The 19,587-nt window shown below is 42.5% G+C and overlaps 1 protein-coding gene across 5 annotated transcripts in view; it reads left to right on the top strand.

Moving 5' to 3' along the window:
- Positions 1 to 4,090: 4,090 nt before the first annotated feature.
- Positions 4,091 to 19,587, top strand: part of Foxn2 (forkhead box N2) — a 58,822-nt gene continuing 43,325 nt past the window's right edge. For 2 of the 5 annotated variants that reach the window (XM_017795602.2, XM_008823044.3), the window contains exon 1: positions 4,690 to 4,885. The gene's annotated coding sequence lies outside the window, so the exon portion shown is untranslated. The other 3 variants (XM_029558626.1, XM_029558625.1, XM_029558627.1) reach the window with 3 other exon arrangements.

Here is a 19,587-nt window from a genome sequence, read left to right as displayed (position 1 = left end):
GGGATCCAACAGTTTCTTCTGTCTTCCGCGGGCATTGCATGACATGGGTACACTTACATACATGCAGGCAATACATTCATACACATAAATAATAAATTAAAAAAAATTTTTTTAAAAAAGTGCATTAAACGTGGGTGTCCTTGTTTGGTTTTTGTTTCTATGATTATATAATACAAATGAAGTCAACTTGGGAGTAAAGGGTTTATTTGGCTGACACTTCCACACCACAGTCCATCATTGAAGAAAATCAGGGCAGGAACTCATGATAGGACCCTGGAGCAGAGACCACAGAGGAACTTGTAGCTTGCTTCCCCTAGCATGCTCAGCTACCTCTCTTATACATCCCAGGACTATGTGCCCAGGCATGACACCCACAGTGCTAGACCTTCCTACATCAATTCATGATTGTTTGTGTCAAGTTGACAAAAACTAAACAGAACACTGGGCATGGAGGTGCACATGGCAGTCCCAGTACTTTTGAGGTGGAGGCAGGAGGACCAGGAATTTGAGGTCACCCTTAACTACACAGTGAACTCAAGTACAGGAGATAGGCTCAAACAAACAAGAGTAAGGGGAAAAAGTGCATTGTAAATACTTAGACTTTTACTCTAACATTTTAGCCCAAGTGGCATGCCAATACTTAGGAGTAACCCGGTCTTGATACTGTATTCTTTGAGGGAAGTTGTACTTGTATTGACAAGTATTATTCCTCATTACCTCCGTACCACAAACTGCTCTAAGAAATTGGACTATAAGAATGAAAAAGACAGTCATGGCCAGGCATGGTGGTATACACCTTGAATCCCAGTACTCAGGAGACAAAGGCAGGTGGATCTCTGTGAGTTCAAGGCTGGCCTGGTCTAGATAGTGAAGTTCCAGGCCAGCTAGGGCTACAGGGGACCCTGTCTCAAAAAGACCGAAAAAAAAAGATAGTCATGGTCCTTGTTGCTAAGGGGCAAAATGTCTAGATTATTAATAAATCTTTTAGAACAATTTTATTCTTGATCATAAAGACTTTTGTTAAATACATGTAGTATTATATGATGATAAATGCACTTAAGACATAAACACATATATTTCCATTTCTCCTACTTTTTAGCCTGTATCGTTACTAAGCAAACATTATAATTACTTGAACACATAAAATCCCTAACTCTTAAATTTAGTTTTTAAGGGTGAGTCCCAACTTGGAGGACACTTGTTTCACTGAGATCTCTTAATCATCTGTCTCCTGGAACTGTGCTGACAGAACTGTCTTACTGGAGCCTCCATCCCTGAAATTGTGTCCCAAGTCCGGCCACAACCATAATTTTATTCAAATTGGTTTCTTCAGCTTCAGTTGAGGAACCACAAGCTTGGTTCCACCCTAATCTTAATGGACTAGCCACCCTGTGTGCAATGGTGATGGGTTGCTCCTTGCAGAGCTTTGACATGTTACTTCTCAAGCAGACCCACATTCACTCATAATCATTTTTGGGTAGAGTACTAAATTGAGGTTGCCTAGGAAATGAGATTAGGTACCAAGGTCACAAGACACAAGAGCACATAGTTTTGCTGGGGTTAATTAAAAGTCATTAGTTGAGATTATGTCCATCTATAAAAGTCATTCCCACATCAGCCTAAATAAGAGGGCATATTTATTGCTTTTTTAAGACAAGGTTCCACTCTGTAGTTCAGCCTAGCCTGGAACTTGTTATGTAGACCAGGCTGGCCTGTAACTTACAGCAATCCTTTCAACTCTGCCTGTCAAGAGTGTTATGCCACTACACCAGGAAATTCTAAAACAATATATTTTCTAATGTATTTATCTTCCAGTAAATTTTATCACTGAGTATAAAGTATTTTGGAGAAAGAAGAGTAAAGCTCCATAAGAAATCATAAATGATACTGCTCTTTTCTCTGTTCTCTCAGACTTTCTCCTCTTATAAACTCATGGGAAACATCATTCACTCTGAATCATCATTATCTTTAAATCAGAGCTTTTCCTTGGTGTATGTTCATAGTCCCCTAAATTAGCCTCTAGGTACACAAGAATCCCTGAACTTTGAACTAAGTGTAATAGGTTTGCTGAGACACTTGAGTTTAATTGCAGAGATTGAATAAATGTGCCCAACCTTTTTGGGTAGGATCAGTCTCTGGAGAGGACCAGCAGAGAGGATTTAGAAGTTGAGGGTAAGGTAAATTATTTGACCTTGAACAAGTTATATAACTTTTCTGGGTTTATTTCCTCATCCATGGTAGACTGACTCCTGGATGATAGATCTCTGAATTATCTTCTAGAGTTCAGGAAATGTTTAGGCACTTCAGTTTAAAAACATGGAGTGGGGCTGGAGAGATGGCTCAGTGGTTAAGAACACTGGCTGTTCTTGCAGGAGACCCGGGTTCGAATCCCAGCACCCATATGGCAGCTAACAACTGTCCATAACTCCAGTTCCAGGGGATCCAATGCTCTCTTCTGTCCTCCGCAGGCATTGCATGACATGGGTGCACTTACATACATGCAGGCAATACACACATACACTAAAAATAACTTCTAAACTTCTAAAAATAATAAAATATTTTAAAATAGATATATATATGGAGTAAGAGTAACAAACAAAATAGAGAGCTGAGGGCTAGAGAGATAGCTCAACAGTTAAGAGCACTGGCTGCTCTTGCAGAGAACCTAGGTTTGATTCTAAAAACCTAGGCAGCTAAAAACTGTCTTTAACTCCAGTTCCAGGGGATCCAATGCTCTCTTCTGACCTCCACAGGCATTGCATGACATGGGTGCACTTACATACATGCAGGCAATACACTCATGCACATAAAATAAAAATAATAAAAATATTTTAACAAAGTTCTACACATTGTCAGGAGATGAATGTCCAGTAGTGTTATAACAAGATTGAGGCACTAAAGAGGCAGTGACTTTTAGAAACCACCTTTTCCCAACCTTCCTTCTTTCCAGTGCTCTCTCCGCTACATTTTCTTCTAGGATCTTTCAGTTTGTCCACATGAGGGGGCAACAGTGATTGAAATGAAGGGAATTTGTAGTAATTGCTGTTCTAACTAAGTATGTCTTAATTTGCCTTGTGGCCTGTTACTGTGAATGAAGCTGGGGCTGTCCACGTGGTGTAAAGGAAAAAAGTGGAACTCATGGATGACCTCAGACAGATCACATCAACGTAGTGCTCTCGTTTGTGAAAGGAGGGGGTCGAGTACTCCCATTTTTCTTTTTCTAAATCAGACTATCATTCTTTTGTTTCTCTCCTCCCCACAGCTTGACCTGTTTTATTACTAGCAGGCAGCCTGTTTCACATTCCGTTCACTTTATACTCAAAGCCTGGCACATACTGAATATCTAGTTAACATTCATTCTTCAGGAAGGAAATGAACTTCTATTTGGCATCTCCACAGGCAGGCAGTGTCTCAACCTCAGTTTTCTTTCAATCCACTTAACATCTATGGGAGGCAGGTATTCCTAGTGTAACTCTTGAAGAAGTGGATATAGAAATTGAGTTACCAGGTTCAGAATGACAAGAGTTCACTGAAGCTTTAGTTCCATTTCTTACCTTGTATTTGATAAACTGTATCTTTTTTTTTTCTATTTTATTATTTTTAGAGACAAGATCTCATGGCCCATGACATCCCCATGTAGGTGAGGATGACCTTAAACACCCTTCCTACCTCCACCTCCCAAGTGCTGGGATTACAGGTGTGGGCTCCCACAATTTAGCTTCTTTTGTTGTTTTGCAACACTCTCCTCATCCTGGTAATCCTCCTGCCTCAACCTGCCCAATGCTAGGATTACAGGTCTGTGCAAGTACACCCAGTTTAACAGGTTACTTTAGCCCTAGCTGGCCTGGAACTTACTATGTAGACCAGGCTGGCCTTGAATTTCAGAAATCTGCCTGCCTCTGCCTCCCAAGTGCTGGGATTAATGGCGTGGACTACCACACCCGGCTCTTAAAAGATTCTTTTGCTATTGTTATTTTAATTTGTGAGTCAGGGTCTCAACAAATGCTATTTTAATAAATTTTGAAATCCAAAGTCCTTTTTTCCTCTTTTGAGACAGGGTCTCTCTGTAGTCCCAGCGGGCCAGGGAACAGAGATCCACACGTCTTTGCCTCCTAAGAGTGGGGATTACATGTGGCACCACACCAGGTCCAAAGTCCATTTTGGACTAAAACAAAACAAAATATACCGCTGCACGAATTTGCACAGCATAGCAGTAAGTGCAGTGGAATGCTTTTTTCTGTAAAGCTCCACCGTACCTACAGCACCTTCAAAGCCGGGCCAAGGGTGGAAAGCCTTCGGGGAAGGTTGGAAGCTCGAAGCTCTGGCTGTTCCGGGCGGCCCCAGCTGACTACACGGTCACCCCGCCCCGCGTCAGCTCGACCACTCAGGAGCGGGCCGCGCCTCCGCCACCCTCCCATAGGTTCTTTCCGGGACAGGCGAGGCCTTTTCATTTTCCCGCCTGCCTCTGCCTCGCACTGGCCCGGGGCGTCCGGACCCTGCTTGCCGAGCACACCCCGCCCTTCCGGACGCCGCCTTCCCCTACCCGCGGTTCGGGCCAGCCAGAGAGGCCGCGGACGCTGCGGTAGGAGGTGGCCGGGCGGCGAGGGCGGGCCGCCGGGGGTAGGCGGGGACGGAAGGGGGCGGGGCTAATCTCCTTGGCGCCGCGTTGCCATGGCAGCGGGGCCCGGGAGGAGGGGGAGGAAGCGAGCGGGCGGGGGATGTGGTGCTGCGGCGGCCGCCACCGCAGCTGCCGCTGCCTGCTCGCGGCTGGGTGTCCCGGAGGCGGCTGCCTAGAGCCGCGCGAGCAGCTGCGGTGCTCTGCCATAGTGTGTCCCGCCCGGCCCGGCCCGGCCCTGGCCTCCCCGCCGCGGTGGCGGAGCTGACGGTAAGTCCCGGGGCCGAGCGGCGCGGCTCCCGGGCACAGAGGCAGCGCGTGCGGCCCGCGCTGGGCGTGGGGCGCGGAGGCCGCTGTCCCGTGACGCGCCGGGACATTTTTGTCTCGTGAAGAATTGGCGCCGGACGCGGGGGTGTTCCCGGCGCGCGGCTCGGGCGGTGCGTAGGCTCTCGGGGGTGTGGAACTGTAGCGAGCGCGGCCCCGTGAGGAGTTCGGAGTTTCTCCCGAGGTAATGACCGCCCTGAGGGGGCGTCGTGCAGACCGAGCCGCCGCGACTGCCGTGGGCCGGGGCTTGCTGGGCGGGAACCTGCGGCCGGGGAGTTGCTCCGAGCTCCGGGGAATCCCGCGCCGCGTTGCCTCTCGGGTTCTCGTGGAGCGGGACGCGCGCGGGGTGGAGTCCCGGTCCGGCCCAGGTGGGACCGGCTGAGCTCGGCCAAGTCTTGCGGGCCGCCGGGAACTTCGTGCCGCTTGGGTGTGGGGCTGCCGGGCCGGGCTGAGCTCGGCTCATCCCTCGGGCGTCCCCGAGGGCCGCCAAGTGCTCGGCTGGCGAGTTAGTCTCCGAGCTGCAATATGGACACTTCCTTCCTGTTCGCCAGCTCCTCGGGCGCCGTCGAGCCCTCTGCTCCCCGGCAGATGGGAGGTCTGCGATGGTGGAGGGCCTGGAGCCAGTTCGCCGCTCTGCAGCCGCAGCCTGCCCAGAGCCTGGCAGCCGTGTGCGGAGTGCTCGGTGCTTCACCCCAAACTCCACCCCCGGTGCCCTCCTTCCCCCCTGCACGAGTTGGGTAGCGATTTCCCTGGAAAGCCGCACTCTCCGGGTCCTCTTGCTTCTCGTCTCTGTTGGAAAGTCTGCTGGAAAGTCAGTCTTTCCAGCAGTCCTTTCTTTCTTTTTGCCTTACAAGGGGCGGGGGAGGCGTAGCGTGCGGAGAAATGACACAGACTTTTCTACTCTCTGCAACTCCGAGCTGAGCGATTGATTATTTCCAGGTTAGTTGCTGCTCTTTCTCCCGTCTTCTGATGGTGACAGCCACGTGGCCGGCCGAGTGACTGGGGCTTGAGGCTTCCCTGGGAGCCCTGGCTTTGTGACAGTGTCGGAACTGCTTCTTCTAAGAACTTGTCTTGCATTCTGGTGCCGAGAAGTGGAAAAGCAGAAGCAGTGGTGTCTAGCGCTGTTTCACCTTAATCTTAGGGCTTTCCTTTGCATTTCTGGTAAGGTGTGTGCTGACGCTTTTTGCTGTTCGGTACAGGTTTGATGATTCATACTGAAAATTTTAGCAGTATTAGGTATCAAAGAGTGAAAGGGAATAGACATATAGAATTACCCGATTCAAAAAAAAATCATTGGAATTTCAAAGCTATTAATGAGATTCCAGTGTAATCTGAGATAGTCACATTCTGATGTGTTACGTTTTGAACTTATTTTTTAAATCCCACTTTTTTCCTTTCACATAAAAGATTAAAAGGGAAAATTTTTTTAGGGCTAAATACACATGATTTGTCTATGTGCACTTAAGTTTTTTTTGGAAAATGTTAGCAGTGAATAGGAACAGATTTCATACGAAGGGAAATTTTTACTTTTATGTATAAAAGTGAAAGGGACAAGAGTTAAGGCTAAATAAATAAACTTTTGGAAAGTATAAAATTTTAGAATGTAAATACACTCCTAGGTTAGTAACACGTTTTCATTTTGTGAGCTTTGGAGTATTCGAATTGTTTTTATTATCATTAGTTTTACTCAAAAGCACAGGAAACATTTTTAATTGTAAAGAATTTTATGTAGAGAGAAATCATAGCAGTTGGATTTGCTGAATTTTATTTTGTGCTGAGTGATGTTAATGAAGATAGTGAAGCGTTGCTGTAGGGTTCAGTGCTGAAGGGAAAACAATTGAAAATAAGTGTGTTCTGACCATTGAACAATGCTTAGCTAAGAAAGAAAAGTAAATGAATGAAGAAATATGTAAGTTAGGAAGCAGTGCGAGGATAGGCTATAAGAGCTCATCATTTGTTATGAGAGCTAGTATCAAAATGAAACTTAAAAATGGGACCCAAACTGGAAACAGTCTCTTTTTTTTTTTTTTTTTTTTGAAGACAGTGTTTCACTATTCCAACTCACAGAAATCCACCTGCTTCTGCTGGAGATTAGAGGCATTCACTGCCCTACCTGGCTAGTCTTATTCTTACAACAGCTATTACAGTGTGTGTGTGTATGTATGTATGTATGTACATGTGTGCATGCGTGTGTGTTTTGAGACAGTCTCTCACTGCATGGTCCTGTCTGGCTTTGAACTTGGAGTGATCCTTTTACCTCTGCTACCTGAATGTTAGGATTATAGGTATGCACCACTGTGTTCAGGCTTGCATGTAGTTTTGTTTTGCTTGTTTGAGACTGGATCTCATGTAGCCCAGGCTAGCCTCAAAATTCCCACGTAGCTGAGGACAGCCTTAAACTTCTGATCCTCCTGCCTCTACCTCCCAAGACCTGGTATTACAGATGTGCACCACCATTCCTGGTCTTGTTATTGTTTGTTATGACAGTTCAAAAGTGGTATTTTTAAACGTCTTTTTTTGTGCTTGTTGCTTTTAGATTGTGTAATTTAGTAAATGGGTTTTAAGTAAATGGAAAAGTATCCTCCAGAAATATTTTTTGACAACCTAAGACTTTACTGATTTAGGGAAGAAAAAGATATCTAAGTCTGATCTTACTCTTGTGCCACCATGCCTGGCCCTGATCTTACTCTTACATTGAAGAAATTTAAACACAAATGGAAGAAAGTTTACAACTGAGACAGTGTGGGAGTTCTATTTATACAGGCAGGAGCAGTAAGGATTAAATGGAAAGGAGACTTAAGAAGGCTTGAGTGGGTACAGGCTTCTTAGAGAAAGAAGGCTATTGCTATCTAAAGAGGAAGCCCCATGCTACCACCATTAGTGTTCCTGCAGATATCACTCAAATGGCCACACCCTTTATAGCAAGTGCAAATGTGGGATGTCTTCTCTGGAACTTTTACACATCAGTTGCAGTCTTCTCTCATCTTAATCTTACCCTGACCTATAGAAACTGTTAATTTTCTCCATCATTGTGATTCATACCTATGTTGACAGTAACTTTTTTCTGTTGGAAATGTTCTTGCACACTCAAATTTGAGGCCTGGTTGAAATCTTGTCTGCTCTATATACCTTGGAATTACAGAATTTTAGACATTCTTTGGGGCTGTATGTCTGGGTTTTTGTTTGTTTGGTTTTTTTTTTTTTTTGGTTTTTTTTGAGACCTTGTAGCCTCAGCTGGCCAGGAGCTCTCTATGTAGACCAGGCTGGCCCTGAACTCACAGAGATTCTCCTGCCTCTGCCTCCCAAGTGCTGGGATTAAAAGCATGAGCCACCATGCCCGGTTTGTACTATCTGTTTTAACAAAACAAATTTTGAGCACTTAACCTTATGCCAGGCCATATTATAAAAATTATGTTTGACAGCATTGAATAAGAGAAATTCTTACATGCTTTTTGTTTTGTTTTGTGCCCCCCCCCCTTTTTTGTTCTTTTTTTGAGGCAGGGTCTCCCTGTAGCTCTAGCTGGCCTGGAACCTAGTCTGTAGACCTGGCTGGCCTTGAACTCACAGAAATCCATCTGCTTCAGCCTCCTTAATGCTGGAGGAGTCCTTTTTTTTTATTTTAAAAACTTTTTTTAATGTTATGAGGGTTTTGCTTATTTTAAGTGTACAGTATACATGCAGTGCTCATAGAGGCCAGAAGATGGTGTTGGATCCTCTAGAACTGGAGTTCGGTTGGTTGGTAGCCTTTGTGTGGGTGCTGGGAACCCTGGTCCTCTGTGAGGACAGCAGTGTTCTTGAACCATTGAGTCATTGCTCCAGCCCCTGACCACATGTATTTCATGACATGACAGCTTTAAGAAGTCCAGGGTTAGGTTCCCAACACCCACACGATGGCTGACAACTTTAACTCCAGTTTCAGGGGCTCCAACATGCTCTTCTCTGGCAGGTACCAGACACATATGTGATGAACTTACATACATGCAGGCAAATGCTCATACACAGAAAATAAAAATAATCTTTAAAAAATAATTTTTTAAAAAGTCCTGATTAGAAATTTTATGGGCTATCCCTCAGCTAAGTCTTGTCTGTTGTATTTCTCAGCATGAGATTGAGTTAGTTAGGGGGTTTTAGGGAGGAAGGTAACAGATAAAGTACCCTTCTAACATCAAGCGTGCATGCTAACAACATGGCAGAACTGATGATAACCTTGACATTTGTCACATGAGTATGATCTTTACTTGCCACATCTTACACACCCTGCATTGGACACCAGGTCTGCTTTGGAAGCAAGTTAGTAAGTATGGCTCATGCTCACAGGCCTTGACCTAATTCATGTTTTTTGTTGTTGTTGTTGTTGTTTGTTTGTTTGTTTTTTTATTCTTCAACCTAATTTTCCTTTAAATAAAAAAATTAAACCTGGGTAGATACTTTTGAGCACTACCTGTGTTTAGATGCTAAGACTAGAGTTGTGAGCAAGAGAAACATTTTTATACTCCGGAGTCTGCCTGATTTAATCAAAAAGTAGGATTTATTGCTTCACCATATATGGGTTTTGTTTTCATCAACATTTGTAAATATAAAGTTACTGAGGCCCTAAAAGTCTAAATAAAGCTCTTTACTGAAGTAACCATTTAGAAGATGCACTGTCATGAAAGTTTAATATATGTTCTATAACCAGTAGCTGTCTTTGTTACCAACACAGATTTTGATTTTTCCAAGTAGGTATATTACTGTCAGGTTATCAGAGGAGTTCAAATTGTGCTTAACTATCTTCATATTTTTGTTTTGAGACTGTCTTATATAGCTGAGGTTGGCTTTGAACTCCTGATCCTCCTGCCTCTATCTCCTGAGTGCTAGATTGTAGAAGTGTGCCACTATGCCAGGCTACTTTCATATCTTAAGTTCGCAGGTATTTTGGCCTTCTTAGTAGTGTTTTCATTTGCATTTGGTGCTCCTGACACTCAAAAGCCAGTTTTTCTGAAAAGTGCTTTGAAATGTATACATTGGAAAAGAACAGAGACCCATGCACATGTGGAGGTCTGAAGACTGTTGTGGGTATTGGTTTTCAGGGATTGAACTTGATCTTTACCCACTGAGTCATCTTGCTGGCCCTGATTTTTCTTGCTTAAGAGAGAATCTTGATATATACCTAGACTGGCCTCAAATTTGCTGTTTACCAGTACTGGCCTCAAACTATTAATTGTCCTGAATGTTGAGATCACAGGTGTGTAGCACCACACCCAGCCTTGAAATTCTTTCTAAATTTCACCTAAATCTTAACTTGTGAATTCATCTAGCAGAATTTAATATTCGATTTTACAACAGTATTGGGTTAATACAGGGTTTGTTGTTGTTGTTAGTATTTTTTTGTTTTGTTTTGTTTTTTGGGACAGGCTCTCTCTATGTAGACTGGGCTGGTCATGAACTCATAGTGATCCTCCTGTCCCTCCCCCCTGAGTGCTCAAATTACAGGCATGAGCCACCATGACTGGCTAATAGAGTTATTTTGGGTTTTATACATAACCTTAGAGATAATGAATTTAGGAAACCGATAAAAGCATATCCTTGTGGAGTATCTTAAAAGAGGGACTGGACTACAAATCAAAAAGGGAAGAGATCTCTTTTAAATTAAGGTTTTTGTTGCGCTGTGGCTTTGTCCATCATCTTGATCCTCAAAAGTTCAGTTGAAGTGCTTTTTCCTTTTTTGCTGATTAAACATTTATTAACCATAGCAACAATTGCTACCTTTTATTAGGTGTCTCCTGTGTACTAACATGGTATTATGCTACTAGACACATGAGTATATAATTCCCAGCAACAGCCTTGCAGGGAGTATTGTGCTTTGTAAATAGAGAAACAAATAATGGGAAATTATGTAAATGTCATGCCGGGTATTTGAACACAAATCTGTCATACTGAAAATCCATGCTCTTTTGTACTACAACCTGAAGTCTTTGAAGAAAATGGGTTATTTCTCAGGATAAAACGCTGACATATTGATCTACCTCAAGAAGGAACAGTAAAGAATGTAAGGTAGGGAGAAATTATTGATAGATGGCTTGTGCTGGCAAGAATGCTACTACTTTGTTGTGAGTTAACATAAGAGGTGTTGTTCCTGGGATTCCAGGAGGTTCAGTCAAAGACTGTAGGTGAGTTGGTGGCTGATGGGTTTGCTTGACTCCAGATCTTATTCCAGTTATCTAGTATGGCTTTCTGCTATAGTTGTTTGTTTAAATATTTGCTCACTAAATATTATAATCTTTGCTAGAGCATAAAAAATGAATGTATTATATCCTACCAACAAGAATTTATATCCTGGTATGTATTTTGGTGGTGGTGTTTTGTTTAGTTTTTTGAGACAGGTCTTCCTGTAGTCTCAGCTAGCCTGGAACTGGCTATGTAGACCAGGCTTGCCTTGATCTCACAGAGACCTGCCTGCCTCTTCCTCCCAAATTATGGGATTAAAGGTGTGTGCCACAATACCTGGCTGTATTTGAGACACAGGGCCTACTTTATAACCCCTCTGGCTTGCAGCCAACCTCCTGCCATTGCCTCTGTCTTGATATTAAAGGTGAGCTGTACCATACCTGCTTTTTCATGCACCTCTTTCAGCCATACTTTATTGTCTGAGAAAATGTAATTTTATTCTTTTAAAAATTGTGACTTCATATAGGATTATACCTCAGCATTTAGTCCTTTTCTATATGAAGTTTTCTAAATTTCTAGGAGGTGTTTCAGATAGTTCTGCTTCACTGAGCTCTTTTGACTGTTGCTTTTGTGCGTGATTAAACATTATGGTGGATAACCTTTTGAGCTTTCTGGGCTGGCCTAGAACTCACTAAGTAGCCCAGACTGGCCTCAAACTCATGGTACTCTGTGACTTCCTCCTCAGCCTCCCAAGTGCAGTGATTGCAGGTGTGAGCCACCAAATGCTGTTTTGTTTGAGACAGGGTCTCACTGGGTAGCCTGGAAATCAAACTTCTAAAAGATCCTTTGGCCTCTGCCTCCTGGATTCTGGGATTAAAACAAGTGCACCGTGCCTTTTTTTTTTTTTTTTTTTTTTTTAAAGTATGGTATCTGGCTGTGTGGCCCAGGTTGGCCCTGAACTCACAGCCATCTTCCTCCTTTAGGTTCTGAATGCTGGGATTACAGCCGTGCACTACCATGCATAGCTTGTTCTAGCATTACTATCTGGACCATTTCTTTCTTTGCTTGATCTTGTTCTCAATTTATTTCCATTTCCTATACTATATACCATGTAGGCTCTGTCTTGGAAGAAAGCCCCAAGAGTTCAGACAGACCAGACCACCCCAGCTCTACAGGAGTTACAGTGGACCTGTGTGGGCTTACTTGCTAGTAGAGCCCATTTAGTTTCTGTTGGCAGATTGTCCTTCTGGGACTTCCCAGGGAGTGCCTGCTGGTGATTCTGTGTTTCTGCTCTCAGCTCTTCAGTCATTTCACTGCTTCTTGTTGCTCTCAGACGTGGATAGAAAACAAGGCTGTGGCTTTTGTTTCAGGCCTTTTGGATTTTGGGGCGAGACTGTCAGATAGTTTTGTTGTGTTGCATGAGTTCATGAGGTTGGCTCTCTATTGCTTTTCGTTCTTGTTTGGTGCTGGAGAATAAACCAATGGCCTTGCCACATGCCAGGCAGGTACCCTACCAGTGAGCAATATTCCCATCCCTAGCTGTTATGCTTATGTGATGATTCTCAAAGAATAAAAACATTGCTACACTATAGCTGCTGTCTTCCCATAAGCCTCTCTAGATAGCTTTAAACTTTGGGAAACATATCATTTGGTCCTAAAATCTTGGTGAATCCTTAACTTTTTTCTAATTATATGAATGTTTGCCTGCTTATATGTATGTGCATCATGTACGTGCCTGGTGCCTACGAAGGTATTGCTCATACTTACAAATGTATCTTCTGTGGAGGTATTGCTCATACTTACAAATGGGTCTTCTGTAGATTCTGTTGGTTCTGCTTTATTTTTACTTATTTTTTACTTTAATTTGTGTGTGTGTACACATGTATGTGCCACAGCATGTGTGTAGAGGTCAGAGGACAACTTGGGAGCCGGAGTCAGTTCTCATTGCACCATGTGGGTTCTGCGATAGAGCTCAGGTAGTCGGGTTTGTCAGGAAGCACCTTTCCTGAAGAGCCATTTCACTGAGCATTGTTCAAATGGAATTATAATTCAGAAAATTTTCTTTCATAATGCTGTTTTCCAAACACCATTTAGTATTTAGTATTGGCAGTGTAGCTGGATAGTAGAGCACTTGCCTATGTTCAAGGCCAACCTTGAGTACCAACAAACCAAAACATAATAAAACCGTGACTCAAATGCCCTTAATAGAAAACAGAAATTTAGCAGTGAAAGCTCACAAAGCAGAACGAGAAACAGGATAAAACATAGTATCAAACATCATATTCTGTACTTGGATGGAAAGTTGCTCAGTGAACATTTCAGAGAACATGTTTCAGCCTCTACTTTTGTTCCACAGTTTATTTAAAATATCGTTTAGTTGTAATAAAACTTAATGTGGCATAATTTGGGCAGACTTTCACCTTTGCACTCCTGATTGAGTTTGGCAGCAATTAATAGGCAGGTTGTATTAGAAGAATTCTGCTTAAGGGTGGTGAGTTTGTTTTCTGTTTTCTTTCTGTGGTGAACAATTTATTTGTGTAGGTCTGAATTAAGTACCTTACAGACTATAGAACTTTAGTGTTTATAAAATAATTTAATGTCTGTTGTTTCTTTTGAATTATTTACTAGAGGAATGTGGTTGGAGAGACTACAGATCTCTAATAGAATTTTGAGTCAGAATTGTAAGGAGTTATCACTGTTAAGCTTCTGCTTGCTTGGTTGCTTGTTTTTTGGTGTGTGTGTGCTGGGGTGTTGGATGTCTCGCTCTACCACTCTGCCTTATTCTTTTGAATCATCCTGGCAGCCAGCAAGCCCTGTTGATTCTCTGGTCTTTGCCGACCCCTCCACCCCAAGTGCTGGGGTTACTGGTGTGGCCATATCCATCTTTTTACATGGGACTTTGAACTCAGGTCCTCCTGCTTGTGCAGCAAGTGCTCTTACCTGCTGTGCTGTCTCCCCAGCCCTGTTAGCTGATTTTTTTAAAGATAGTCTCATGTAGCCCAGGTTGGCCTTGAATCATCTTGCCTCTACCTCTTGAATGCTGGGGTTACAGGTATGTTTCACCATGCCCAATTCTTAGGCTGGTGATTTGACTGGAAGATGGTAGGGAAAGTAGACAGTCCAGGTGTTAGAGTTGTAGGAATGAGCCTATAGAGAAGTGCCAGGATGTATTTGATCAGGACTAGTGTAGTTTGCATTTACTTCAAGTAAAAAAACATTAACTTGAGGATGTAGATACTGAATTGGGTAATAAATATTGGTGACAGTTTCCATCTTTTGCAGCCTTTTGAACTGACACAGTAGTCAAAGCAGGATGGCCCCTAATGTAGTAGTGAAGAGTGTGAGCTCTGGAGCTCACCATTTTACATCCTCATATGTTTCCATTAAGTGGTACCTAATAAATAGTAACCATTAGATAGGGTTCTTATGAAGGTTATGCATTAATATTCGTAAAGATTTTTGTATGATACCTGTTAAGCATTCAGTAAGTTTTATTCCCTCTCTGTCCCTTGCTCCCCTTCCCTCACCCCCACCCCTTCATGTAATTTATTCATACATGGCTGGTCATGGTGGTTCACATCTTTGATCCCAACTCCCAGCATAGATGGGTAGATGAATCTCTGTGAGATTAGCCTGGTTTACATAGCAAGTTCCACGCCAACTGGGGCTACAAGGAGACCCTGTCTCCAAAAACAAACAGCAGGGTGTGCTCAATGCCTTTAATCTCAGCACTTGGGAGGCAGAGGTGGGTGGATCTCTATGAGTTCAAGGCCAGCCTGGTGTACATAGTGAGTTCTTGGCCAGCTGGGGCTGCAGGAAGACCCTGTTTCTAAAAGACCAAACAAATAAACCCCAAAATAAAACAAAAAAAAAGCATACATGTATCACTAGGAAAGCTAGTACTATTTGAATTTCAGGGTGTGTGTGTGTGTGTGTGTGTGTGTGTGTGTATGTGTGTATGTGTATGTACACGTGCGCACATTAAAAAATAATGTCCAGGGGGCTGGAGAGATGGCTCAGCGGTTAAGAACACTGGTGGTTCTTGTAGAAGACCCAGGTGCGAATCCTAGCACCAACATGACAGCTAACAACTGTCCGTAACTCCAGTTCCAGGGGACCTGATGCCCTCTTTTGACCTCTGTGGCATTGCACAACACAGGTGCACTCACATACATACAGGCAATACATGCATACACATAAAATAATAAAAAATGTAAAAAAAAAAAAGACAATGTCTAGGCTGTGTGTAGTGGTGCATGCTTTTAATCACAGCACTTAGGGGACAGAGGCAGGTAGATCTCTGTGAGTTTGAGGCCAGCTGGGTCTACATAGAGTTCCAGGCCAGCCAGGGCTGCATAATGAGACCCATATCTTCTTGCCATGTAGTATAGCTCTTAATGTTGTACTCTAAACTCTTGATCCTTCTGCCTCAGCCTCCTGAGTGCTGGTATAAGAGAGGCATGTACTGCCTGAGTTTCGGTTTTGATTAGCATTTACATTATTTGTAGTAAAATCTAGTGGTATCATTTTATAGGCATCAAAGTTGTGAAATAGATAGAACCAAGATTCATCAGACAGCATAACTTGGAGCAGAAAATCAGCTCTACCTTTCAGAGATTTCAGCCTATGGGCAAGATTGTGTATGAAGCCGTTTCAAGGATTTGTTTGTTTTGTTTTAAAGTATTTAGGGCCTCTCTCTGGGTTGGGTGCTAGAAAATTCTTCATATTTTTAAGCTGAAATGTGGAGGGTAGGTAGCAGTTGGCTAGGGTTAGGTGGGATGAAGTAATAACGGCTCTGAGGGAGGAAAAGGTATGACCTCAATAATCAAGTGTAGAGAGAAGTGGGAACAGTGGTAAAAGATGTGGCTAGAGCCAAGTGTGGTGGTTCAGGCCTTTAATCCCGGCACTCAGGAGGCAGAGGCAGGCGGATTTCTAAGAGTTCAAGGCCATCCTGGTCTACATAGTTCAGGCCAGCTGGGGCTGCAGAAAGACCCTGTCTCAAAAAGACCAAAAAAAAAAAAAAAAAAAAAAAAAAAAAAAAAAATGGAGCTGGAGAGCGGAGGCAGTGGCTGAATCCTTCAGGCCTGTATACCATGTTAAAGATATCAGAAGGATCACAGGATCAGATGGATTACATGGGAAAGGGGCATTGCCAGACTTACATTCTACAGAATTACTTGAGCTGTGCTAAGATGAAATTAAGGCACAGACATGCAGGGGGACTTAAGGGAGATGTATGGAGTTTCCATTTATGCATACTGCTTCAGTAGTCTAAGTAAAACACATAGGGTAAATTAGTCCTATGGTTTAGATAATAGTAAAAATTTCACACAATTTTGTCATCAACTTTAAAAAATTAGAAATAGCCACTTTTGGGGGGGTAGTTTTAATCAATTTAGATCTTTTGTCACTTTTTTCGTTTTTGTTTTTTGGAAACAGAATCTCATGTGCATCCCCAGCTGGTCTAGAACTCACTACGTAGACCAGGCTGGCCTTGAACTTACAGAAATCTGCCTGCCTCTGCCTTTTGAGTGCTGATTAAAGGTGTGTGCCACCATGCCCGGCTATTCTTATTTATGACTTTGAAGCCAATTTTGAAAGTACATCAAAAATTATTTCCCTGGTGGAATTTGTCCTTGACTTTATTTAAAGAACCAGTCCACCATAGACAAATAAATGTCTATACTTTCAGCAGTCCCAAACTTAAAACAGAAGCTTTAGTGGGAAAAGCAGAGTTCTTTAAGTTTATCAGTTAGTTGAGGAGATGACTAAGACTTAAACAAGAGAAACGAGCATGGCACTTTGATGTACACATATACTTTAGTTTGATGGATGTTATTTAAGGAGTGACCAACTGTATAGATCTGATGGCACTCACAGGAAAGGAGAACATTGCCAGCAGGCAGTATTCAATTCCAGTCATTCCTCCATCCTGAGGAATCCAAGTTGCAGGTTCCATTTGTAGCAGGGATACTTAAACTAAGCTCCTGCCAGGTGCTGAGGCACAAAAACTCATATTACAAAATGGCTTAAACAAAAGGTCAAAATCGGTGCTCATGATCACCAAGAAGTGATTCAGAAACCCAAGCCTTTTTTTGCTGCCGCCAACCCCCACGCCCTTGTTTTTTGAGACAGGGTTTCCCTATAGCCCCAGCTGACCTGGAACTCACTATATAGACCAGGCTGGCCTTGAACACAGAGACTTGCCTGCCTCTGCCTTCCAAGTGCTTGGATTAAAGGAGTGCCCCACCATGCCTGGTGAAGCCTTTTTGTTTTAAAGAATATCATTTGTTATTTGTGTTTTTGATATAGAAAATAACAGATTGGTTTGATGTGTACTAGTTAGACAAGAGGTATTTCTGTTTTGACTTATTAAAATGAATATTGCTTCATTTTAACTTCTCCAAGAAACTAACTACTGCCATGATTTTGGAGACAGATGCTGAGACAGTATATACAAATGGCACAAGTTATGTAGGTAGTTGCTTATAAACTCCCCTTTACCAAGTATATCTGGGTGAGTTACAACCAGAAAAAAGTATATTCAGTGGGAAGTTGCCACATGTTTTTGTTTTTGTTTTTGTTTTTTCTTTTTCAGTTTTAGTGGTTTTAGCACGAATTGTTGAAAGGTTTTTTTTTTTTCCTTCACTTAATTTCCTTTTTAAATATTTTTTATTTTTATTTTATGTAAGTGTACCTATATCATGCAGTTGCCTGCAGAGGTCAGATGAGGGTGTTGGATTCCCCTGGAACTGGAGTTAAAGTTAACTGCCATATGGGTGCTGGGACTCGAACCCAGGTCCTCTGCAAGAGCCCCTTAGTTTCCTTTTTTTATCCTCATTTGAGTAGCAGTTTCTCCATGAAGCAAATCTTTGAGCCTTTTGTATTCTGTCCTCTTAACTAGAAAATGCACCCACACTTTTTGTTGTTGTTTAGAGACAAGAGATCATGTACTGTGTCACCTAAATATGACCAAGAGGCAGTTTTATCCCTAAGAAACTAATGCTTCAGTTGTCCTGACATCATGTAGCATTATAATCAAATATATGTATTTTTCAAGTACATTTGGAATTTGAAACTACTAATCTTAGAATTTGGTTTTAGGGAGTGGGCACTATTTATAATGGAGAATCTCAAAAAGAAAGAATATAATGTTAACAGGAAAAGCTGGACAGTCTTTCCCCACACCCATTCCCTTCCTCCTTAGCCAAAATTACCATGGTTTTCAGATACTGGAGATAATAGACTATTTTTTAAAGCTCTTAGGGCATGGTACTATACAGAACATTGCAACAAATGTGCTCAATAAATGCTACCAACCTGATTAACAGGAAAAAAAATGGTTTTCCATTTTAAAATGAAAAGAGTCCAGATTTGGAAGATAATTATGCCTGTAAACTGCTAAACTATTTCATGCTTGTACTAAACTAGCTGTTTACTGAGTAGGAAATATGGTGCTGTGCCTTCTAGTATTGAGAATGGTTCCTGGGGCTACAGGGAGGACTCAGTAGTTAAGAGTGCTTACTGCTCTTGTAGAGGACCAGAGTAAAGTTCCCAGCACCCACATCTGGAGACTCACAACCACCTGTATGTAACTCCAGTGCCAGGGGATCTGACACTCTCTTCTGTCCTCTTTTGGCACCTGCATGTATATAGATTCACATAAACACACAGACACAAACACAAAAAGTAAGAAAAAGAAAGAAATGGTTCCTTAAGATAGTAAATGTGGTTAATTCCTAAGAGGTTGGAGGGGAAGAAAAGAGAATGTTGAATGGAAATTTCTTTTTTATTATGTCAGTGGTAAAGCTTAAATTACAGTGAAGAATTGAGATTATTGCCAGACAGAGTAAAATTTCACAGACATCTGTATTTCTGTGTTATGTTCATAGCTCTGCAGTAGACTTTTAATTTTATGAAAACATTTTAATTTTTATTTTTGTGTGTATGATATGTGTGTGCATGCGCCATGGCGTGCATGTGGTGTGAGCAGAGCTTTCGGAAATGAGTTCTCCTTCTACTGTGGGTTCCAGGTATAGAACTTGGGTCATCAGGATTTCTTGGCAAGCACTATTTTCCACTGAGCCATCTCATTGGCACAGAAAACATTGTTTAACTATCTGAATTAAGCAAAAGACTGCCTATTTCCCTTTAGTGTGGTTATCTTAGCCTAAGTCAAACAGTGTGGGGCGTACCTGTGTAGAGGCTCAAAGGAAGATGTTGGGTGTCCTGCTTTTATCACTCTCTTTCTTACTCTTTTGAGGGAGGGTCTCTTACTGAGCCTAGAACTAGACTGGTGGCCAGCAAGCCCCAGTAATCCTTCTGTCTGCCACCCATAGTATTAAGGTTGCAGATTGTGTGCATAGCCACACCCAGCTTTTGTATGTGGGTTTGGGGGATCTGAGCTGAGGTCCTCGTATTTGTGCAACAAGCATTCTTACCCACTGGACCATCTCTTCAGCCCCTTAAGTGTTTCTCAGAATGGGAAAGCCACATATCTG

Source organism: Nannospalax galili, unplaced genomic scaffold, assembly GCF_000622305.1.
Source record: "Nannospalax galili isolate Female #2095 unplaced genomic scaffold, S.galili_v1.0 scaffold286, whole genome shotgun sequence".
NCBI classification, from domain to species: Eukaryota; Metazoa; Chordata; class Mammalia; order Rodentia; family Spalacidae; genus Nannospalax; species Nannospalax galili.
This window is presented reverse-complemented; position numbering and strand designations above follow the sequence as displayed.